Source organism: Sorex araneus, chromosome 3, assembly GCF_027595985.1.
Source record: "Sorex araneus isolate mSorAra2 chromosome 3, mSorAra2.pri, whole genome shotgun sequence".
Taxonomy (NCBI): Eukaryota; Metazoa; Chordata; class Mammalia; order Eulipotyphla; family Soricidae; genus Sorex; species Sorex araneus.
This window is the reverse complement of record NC_073304.1, coordinates 113,619,611-113,628,734: the sequence shown is the minus strand read 5'-3', so window position 1 is coordinate 113,628,734 and position 9,124 is coordinate 113,619,611.

Here is a 9,124-nt window from a genome sequence, read left to right as displayed (position 1 = left end):
TGCTCCAACCCTGCATGCCAGGTCAGTCTCTGGGAGAAAGTGAAGCTTTCATAAGCCCTGGGTCTGGACACCGGAAGCAGCCTGAACTTCCCAGAACGTCATGAGGTGAACTGTGTGTCTTGTAGATAACATCCAGCAAGTTATCTACAAATACCATGGGGCTGGAGCCATAATACAGTGGGTAGCGTGTTTGCCTTGCACACGGCCAACCGGGTTCGATTCCCAGCATCCCATATAGTCCCCCGAGCACTGTCAGGAGTAATTCCTGAGTGCATGAGCCAGGAGTAACCCCTGCGCATTGCTGGGTGTGACCGAAAAAGAAAAAAAAAACACCAGTAAGTTATCTAATAACAGTGCCTTTACTTTTTAAAAATGAAAATACAGGTAAATGCTTTTAATAGGAGAAAAATTATTTTTAAAAAGTCATTGCCATGTAAGATATAGCAAACAGAGGTACTATCATGTTAGAAATAGAAATGAGGGGCCAGATGATGGCACAGTAGGTAGGGTGCTTGCCCTGTATGCAGCCGGCCCGGGCTTGATCCCCAGCAACTTTTATGATCCCCCGAGACCTGTTGTGAGTAATTCCTGAGTGCAGAGTCAGGAGCATCGCCGGGTGTGGCCCCAAAAAACAACAAAGGAAAAAAGTAGAAATGAAAAGAACACACGCCTGAAGGGATCCAGCAGGACCGACCCGAATCCCGGCCCCCCGTAACCATATGAGCGGCATTTTAAAATGAGGATTATAGAGATTTAATTTCTCCTGTGATGGAAGAATAAAATTGTGTGCTACCTTCTTACTCTAAAACAGATGGCTGTATAAATATAATTTATATCTCCTCGCCTATAAGAAAATCCTTACGATTAAAAAAGGCATTAATATTAAGCAGAGGATGGCACACTCATCCAAATAGCTGCTTTACAGTTGTAGATAATCGTGAAAATAAGGAGACAGATCCACATATTCTAATGTGAAAAACATCAAGACACCAGGGACGGAGAAGCCAAGTTCAGTGGACCACGATTTTGGTTATACGAAAAATAAGATGGGAAGAGCCAGTCTATTTGTGAACAGGACAGACAGCATCGGGGCGGTTCCTTGAAGTCCACAGAAGTGAGAAAGGATCCAAGGAGCTCCTTACTGGGTGCTATTATGAGGAGCTCAAACACAGACCAGTGTCGTCTCCTGTGATGGAAACCCACGCACTCACCCTCCATAGAACGGAAACATTTTGTCCTATTGCACGACCTAGAATTCTCAACACTGACCCATCAGCAGGGAGATCACCCAGGACACTGCCCCTGTGGAGAGCAGAGCTTGCTCTGTCACACCTCTGGCCCTTACACAATGCAGCGCATCCTGACACCACAGACGCATCCCAAACACCCATTCCATTCTGAATTCCTCGTCAAATCTCACTTGTTTCCCAAATGTCTCATTTTCTCTTATAACTGGCATCATGTCTTAAGAGCAATCTTAAGAGTCATCTAATCAAAGACGCCCCATCCACGTGTATCTTTATTTATAAATGACACCGGACACACGGGACATCACTATAGATGTGCCACTTCCCGGAACTTCCTGTGAAAGTAGCCGTTGGATTGAAAGGCTTGATGCGATCCAGGTGAAGCATTTGTGGCAAGAATGCAGGTGAGGGTGTGGCCTTCATAGTGCACCTCATCTCATTATCAGAGGCCAACACACAACAGCCACTCTCTACCCTTAGAGACCAAACAGTAGCCTCTGAATTGCCAAGACTTAATACCTCCAGGTTCCCTAATTTTGCCCCAGCCTCCAGCTTAGCAGGACCAGCCAGAGAAAGAAAATAGGTCCCTAGAGGCCGGAGCGATGGCACAACTGGTAGGGTTTTGCCTTGCGCACAGTGGACCTGGGTTCGACCCCCAGAATCCCATATGGTCCCGTGAGCACCACCAGGAGTAATTCCTGAGTGCAGAGCCAGGAGTAACCCCTGAGCATTGCTGGATGTAACCCACAAGGAAAAAAAGAAAATGGCTCCTACTTCTAGCCTGCTTAGTTTTCTTATGCCAACAGCCTCTACTCAGCACATACCGGAACTCTTTTCCTCTTGCAGGATTAAGCCCTTTAACCCCTGCGTACCTCAGAGTCTCTGCCAGTAGCTAGTGATGGCAGTTGATTGCTAAAATGGTCTTCTATTTCCACAATCACTACTGTTAAGTGCGATTGCCATTAAGGCCTCTAATATCACCAGAAATAAATGAGTAGGGAGGGAAAGAAGAGAGTATTAATAGACAGGGCACCTGTTCTGCATGCAACAGATGAGGGTTTGGCCGCCAGCACTGTCTACGGTGCCCCCACCCCGCCAGGGGTGATTCCTGAGCCCAAGCCCTGGAGCAAGTCAGGAGTTCAGCTGGGTACGCGCCCCCCCCACTGCATGCAAAATGATGGAATCTAGTCTTTTAACTCATGTCTTGCTACAGTGTTTGTATGTTTTCTAATTCAAAATGGTTTGATTTTTCATCTAGAATTTCATCTCAAGTGCTACCAAGGATGCAATTTTATGTATCTGACTTAATAAATCAAAATATTTTGTTTTCAAAATGATAGGGTAATGGGGCCAGGGGAAGTCTGGGCCAGGACACCAGCCCTGCACATGCAAGACTCCGAGTCAGTCCCAGTATGGTGTGACTGTGCCCAGCACCCGTGAACCTGAGCACTGAACTCTTTGGCCTGGTTGGCCAAGTATCACTAAAAGGTGTTCTATGGACACCAGCCCTTCCGATGGAGGGATACACAAGACACCTGGATTCCAGCTCTTCTGTCTTTCCGTTTACCCACACAGCACACCACAAATAGGGCTGACATTCCGGAACACATCAGAACCGCTGATGAATAACCAAACTGGAGCCCTCCCGAGTCTGGGTGAGAACCAGAACCAGAGGTTTCTGAGCGCTGGGTCCCGATATGCAGGTAAAAGAGGGTCTGATCTTGGGGGCTGGAGCGATAGCACAGCAGGTAGGGCATTTGCCTTGCACACGGTCGACCCGGGTTCAATTCCCAGCATTCCATATGGTCCCCTGAGCACCGCCAGCGATAATTCTTGAGTGGGAGGCCAGGAGTAATCCCTGTGCATCACCAGGTGTGACGCCAAAAAGCCAAAAAAAAAAAAAAAAAAAAGAGGGTCTGGTCTTGCGAACATCCAGACCTAAGTAAGCTGCCTGGACACCACCCACACACACGCACGCATCCATGTACCAAGCCTGACACAACAAGCCTTCAAGCTTCAAGCTGATGACCTAGGACTGAAATCAAGTTCTCCATTCCAGAATTTTCTACCCATCAGAATGCACTGACGGAAACCTCGTTTGTAGAAAGGGACCCAAAGGGGCTGGTTTCACTTGCAATCTGTAATGTTTCCTCTCCTCTGGGAACTTCGGCAATGCAAGTGGGCCTTGCATCTGTGCTTTTCGAACTGCAACTCGGAAGCCTCGCAAAGCTCTGCAAGAGGGCTGCTCTTCTGCTGCTTGGCCATGCTGGGTCCGAGCCACGCCAGCCCTGCTATTTCCTTCCCTGGGCAACTGACACTTCCCAGGACTCCTGAGAAAGAGTTGGGTGTCCTGTCTCCCAAGCTCCTTCCTTTCTGCCTGCCTTAAGTGCACAGACTTAGCACTAGGCTAAAGATGTTAGGAATAAGGGGGTAAGACACCATGAAAACTCCTACTGGCCTTTTTTTTTTCTAAATGGGTCCTTATGTCCTCACAAATGTTTTTTGCAAATCTGTTTTGCAAATGCCCATGTCACAAACATGTAGGCTTTGATCAACAACCAGTAAATGGAAATATGTGTAAATAAGAATCTTCTGAATTGAAAGGCCCAAACATAGAAGTCTTTAAGACTCCACTATGAGATGATATTATGCAAGTAACTAATTCCCAATGAGTTGAAAGCATCTAGACCTCTGAGAACCCCAGAGGACATGAAGCTACTCCAAGACCAAGAAATTCCCACCCACAAATTCCACAGCAGGTGACACCTTTTAGCCACCCCACTTCGTGGTCCAGAGCAGGGCTTTCAACAGGAAATGTCAGTGGCTCACACTGTCTGACTGTCCTCCCTGCCCACAGCCCGTCCTGGGCTGGGGCAACAGGCTTCATCTGTGGGTCTGAGCCCTGTGTTTTCTTGCCTCTGGGCTACCTATCTGGCTGCTCTTTGGAGTTTCACTGTTGTATCCAACTGCAAGGGAGGGCAAAGGACTCCATCGCTATTGTGGGTCACGTGGAGAAGATTCAGAGAGGGGGCACTGGGCCCCCACCATCGGGAGGGAAACATGGGGCCAGGAATTCCCACTGGATTCAGCTGGAATCTGCATCAAGCAAGAATGGGAATCAAATGGCCAAAAATGTGTTCTAAGAGAATACCAAGATGAAACGCCTTTAGAACTCTTCCATCTTTCTCTACATTTGAGTTACCAAAAGGAATACAAAAAAAAAAAAAAGCAGGAAGATGCGCTCACCAAACCCTTCCAGAGAGAGGGCTTCTAAGTCGAGGGGCTGCTCTGACTGACACCCAATGAGGTCCTGAAACCCCTTTGCACCCACTCCCATCTCCCCACCTGCCATGTTTCATGCAGCCCCTTCATGCGCCAGGGGCGGCCTGGAAGTGCTTCCCACAGACAGAGGGCAGACTCGGGCAGGGCACTCAGATACCCCGGGGGGCCTGGCTTCTCCTCCATTCATTTTATTCTTGCATAGCGACCAAGACTCAGTCAAGATTCCCCCCTGCATGAGAGTTCTGAGACTCTCCCTCGGGGGTCCACCAGTAGAGCCCCCACACGGGTGGCTGGAGTGTGACTTGTAGCTTGTTGTGAACCTGTGATCTTTCTGGGCTCTGGAATGTGCTTCTGGTCCCATCTGTGAACAGGCAGACAGTGAGGGGAGGCCAGGCAAACTCTGGGGTGCAATCCTTGCACAGTGCCTGCTTCTCAGCCTCTGCCGCCTTTCACAGGAACGGCTGGGTGGGGTCCCCTGAACCGTCCCCACCACTTCAGGATCACACTGCTTGCCTAGTGACTCCCTTCCCTGGGGACGGGAGCAAATATTGTGATGATGTCAGTTATGAGGATCCACCCCGGGATCCAGAGGACAGAGCAGCCTGGCCCTGCCTCGAGGTTGCTCTGTACTGGCACCTTCCCGGGGCCCAACAGCAGTGCCCAGGTCTGTATCGGGCACAAGCACCGCCTGCTGCGGGCCCTGGGAGCCTGTGCCTCAGAGCTTGCTCCCTGCACACGGCACACGGCAGGGCTCCCCACCCTGCTGCACGCTGTCTCCTTGCACACAGCACACACTGTTTCCATGGATTCGACATTCAGTCCGGCTCCTTGCACACGGCACACACTGTTTCCATGGATTCGACATTCAGTCCAGCTCCTTGCACACAGCACATACTGTTTCCATGGATTCGACATTCAGTCCAGCTCCTTGCACACGGCACACACTGTTTCCATGGATTCGACATTCAGTCCGGCTCCTTGCACACAGCACACACTGTTTCCATGGATTCGACATTCAGTCCGGCTCCTTGCACACGGCACACACTGTTTCCATGGATTCGACATTCAGTCCGGCTCCTTGCACACGGCACACACTGTTTCCATGGATTCGACATTCAGTCCGGCTCCTTGCACACGGCACACACTGTTTCCATGGATTCGACATTCAGTCCGGCTCCTTGCACACGGCACACACTGTTTCCATGGATTCGACATTCAGTCCGGCTCCTTGCACACGGCACTCACTATGTCTCCACGCACAGAACACACGGCTGCTTCTTGCAGGCATGTCTTCACGCTCACGGCACATGTAGTCTGTGCCAATTTGATGGGTGAGGAGTCAGGTGTAAAGTTGTGGGCCTCACAGAACAGCCACGGTTGAGGAGGCTGCCACGGGCCCCTGCACGGCACTGTACAGGGAATCAGTCTCCGGGCTGGGACTGGAAGGGCCCTGACGTCTGCCAAAGTCTGCCAAACGGGTTCCAGCCCCTGCACGGTGTGCAGAGAAAATGTCATTGTTTCTACCCCAGTTTTGCCCATTTTGAGTGTCACTTACCCAAACTCCGACTCAAGAACCTTCTTTGTGCACTTCAGAGGAATAGACATGACCGCACACCTTTCAGATTCAACTCTGAGATTTTTAGTTTTAAACAAACATTGTATTCCCCATGAACGACGATGACTTCAAGCCTCCTACAGATTCACCTGCTTCCGTCCAGATTGGAGCACTCAAAAGTAAGAGGTTATTTAGGTTCTCATGAAAAATGCAGATTGAAAAAAAAAATAGGTTTTTTAAAGAACAAGGAGTATGCTTAGAAATAATTCTATGTTAGCATGTCATGTCTCAAAACTGTAAATCAGAATAAACTTGTAAGCTGTAAGAGTGAAACATACCAACTCTTGATTTAATTATTACCAGATAACCCTAATAAAAAAAAACACTTTAATTCCAAGAGAGTCACTATCATTTCCGGCAACTAGGTCCAGCTGACAAGGCTAATGAAGACCAGTATGCACTGAAGCGAAGCTTGAAGCAGCCTTTTTGTTATCTTTTAGTACTGTGTTCTGAGATACTGCACACCTGAGGAAAGTCACATCCTTCTAGAATTCCTCAGAAGGCCAGAGGGGGCCGGGGTACTGTCACCCACCTTCATTCTCATAGCTCTGCCCATCTTCAGTGGGGTCAGATGGAGGCTGCAGGAGCGGTTCACTTTCTCACAGCAGGGAGCCGTCTGTGGGAACCAACCCCAAAGCACGGCTTGACTCTTGTTATGGTTGAGGCTTGCTTTTGGCAGGGGGTCCCCGGAGAGTTGGGGGTCACCAACATCCCTATGGTGCCAGGACCCCACGCTGTGTTGGGGATTCTAGCAATGCCTACTAACTAGGCATGTGCTCTGCCTTTCAGGCTCTCCCTGACGCCACCACTTGTTTTTATCCCTAGAGAAAATGCTAGGGTGTAGGCAACTTACTCCAAATGCCCACACATCCAGGATGTCCTTATCCGCAAACTCTAAACTAACAAACTATAATGGAACGTTTCCATTGAAGATAGTCAAGTCTGGAAACACAAGTTTCCCAGTGCCATTGGCTGGTAACTGGTAAAGTAAGCTACTGGCAAATGCATTAGATAGATTTTTTGGTATGTCTAATTGACTGGGCTTGTCAATTATTTGTCCCTGAATGTTCAGCAAATAGCAAAGCCAGGAATAAGCCCTGAGCCCCACCCAGTGTGGCCCAAAACCAAAACAAACCCAAAAAATAAAAACAAACAAACAAATAAGAAAAACTGCCGCTTTCCTGAAAAAGAAAGAGATGACATTGCAGGACAGCGTCTCACTCAACACTGCCCTTCCAACCTGTCAGCAGACCACAGCCTGGGGCTGTGCCCTCGAGCTTCCATCCTGATTAACCAGTTCCATGGATTTCAGATGTGCTCAGATCGTCATACCACCCCGTTTCCTGTGACACATTTATCTATTTACACGTACATCAGACCAGTTTCTGCTGGCCCTGGCTCCGCAGGTGATGTCCGAAGCACAAGCTACAAGGACAGGTATTGTTCGTGAGCTCTGTGCTTAGGCCACAAGGGAAGTGAAATTATAGCTCAGGACTGTGAAGGTATAGAAGCCTTACCTTGGGCAGGGTGACACACCGACTTGATCGTACTCCTTGATTACAACTTATAACAGGAAAATAGGAAAAGATCATTAACGAAATGTCTTTTTCAAAGACATCAATCTAGACATATGGGGAACAGCTGAGAGGCAGTGGCTACAAAATCATCCTCAAGGCTGCAAGGCAGACGGACAGGTGACAAGTGACTTGGCAGCCAAATGCTCAAGCGACAGAGTAGACCACCCACAGCGTCATGGCTCCGTGTACGGGTGCAACTTGGGGTAGTGGGTTACATGCTGAGTTTAGATGATGGATTCAACATAGAGATTGGGGGTCCTGGCAGCAGACGACCAGAAAGAAGTGTCTTTGGGGGTGTTCTCTCTGTCTCCCTGAGTGGCATGGCAGGAAGCGGCTGGTGCCAGGAGGGACAGAGACAGGTGATGAGGAAAGGGCCAACTGGCCTCAGGGCTGCTGCTTGGCCTGTGAGTCCCCAAACCCAGACCCAAGAAGGTGATGCCCAGGCAGTGACTGTAGCCCCTGCTTTGCAGGGCATGCCTGAGAAGCAGCCTGATCCCCTCCCCCGCCCCACCCTCCAACTGGAAATGAATGAAATGCGCTTTCAGAAGCCCTGGTGATGCAAAGAACCACCAGGCGAACACAGTGAAGTTCTGGGTCCTAAGACCCAGACTCTCGCCTTTGGGGTTGGAGAGATAGGACAGTGGGCAGGGGGGCTCACCTTGTATGTGCCCAACCTGGGTGTGATCCCCGGCATCCACATGGTTCCCCCCAAGGACTAACAGGAGTAATTCCTGAGTGCAGAGCCAGGAGTGACCCCTGAGCATCACCAGGTGTGGGCACCCATACCCCACCCCCTGAAAAAAGAAAATGTTTTCCCCTGCTGTGTTACTAGATACAACAGGCAGGAGACAGAAGAAACTCAACGGCAGCACCAACAGAACAAGCCCAGGATGGTAAGCTCCAGAAGCCAGGGGCGGAGGGAGCAGGGAAGGGGGAAGGGTGCGGGACACTGGGGGCCTGACCGTGGGCAGCGGCTCACAGGGCCAGCAGGAAGAGCACGCCCTCGAGCGCCTCTGTCCGGGAAGCAGCCTGACTGCCTCGCAGAGGGCGCCCAGACTCATCTTATCAGCTCCTTGGCCCGTTTGCGAGTGGGATTACTGCCGTTCAGTTTGGGCTCCTTCTGCCAAAGGCTGCCTCACCATGAAGGTCTTTGCTGAAAGGGAAATGCTTTTATTGCTATTACTGGCAGGGTCGAGAGGAGACGCGAGCTGCTGAGAACTCAAACCAGCCCCTGCCATCCTGTGGTTCCAGGGGAATATTTTACAAGACCAGAAAGAGCTGCAAGAGGAGCCTGGTGGGAGCACAGACGTGGCCGCCCCTCGTGGAACCCATCCTCAGAAGAGCAGGACCCCCGGTGCCTGGGGCCTTCACCAAGACAATGACAGTCAGTACTTGAGGACTGC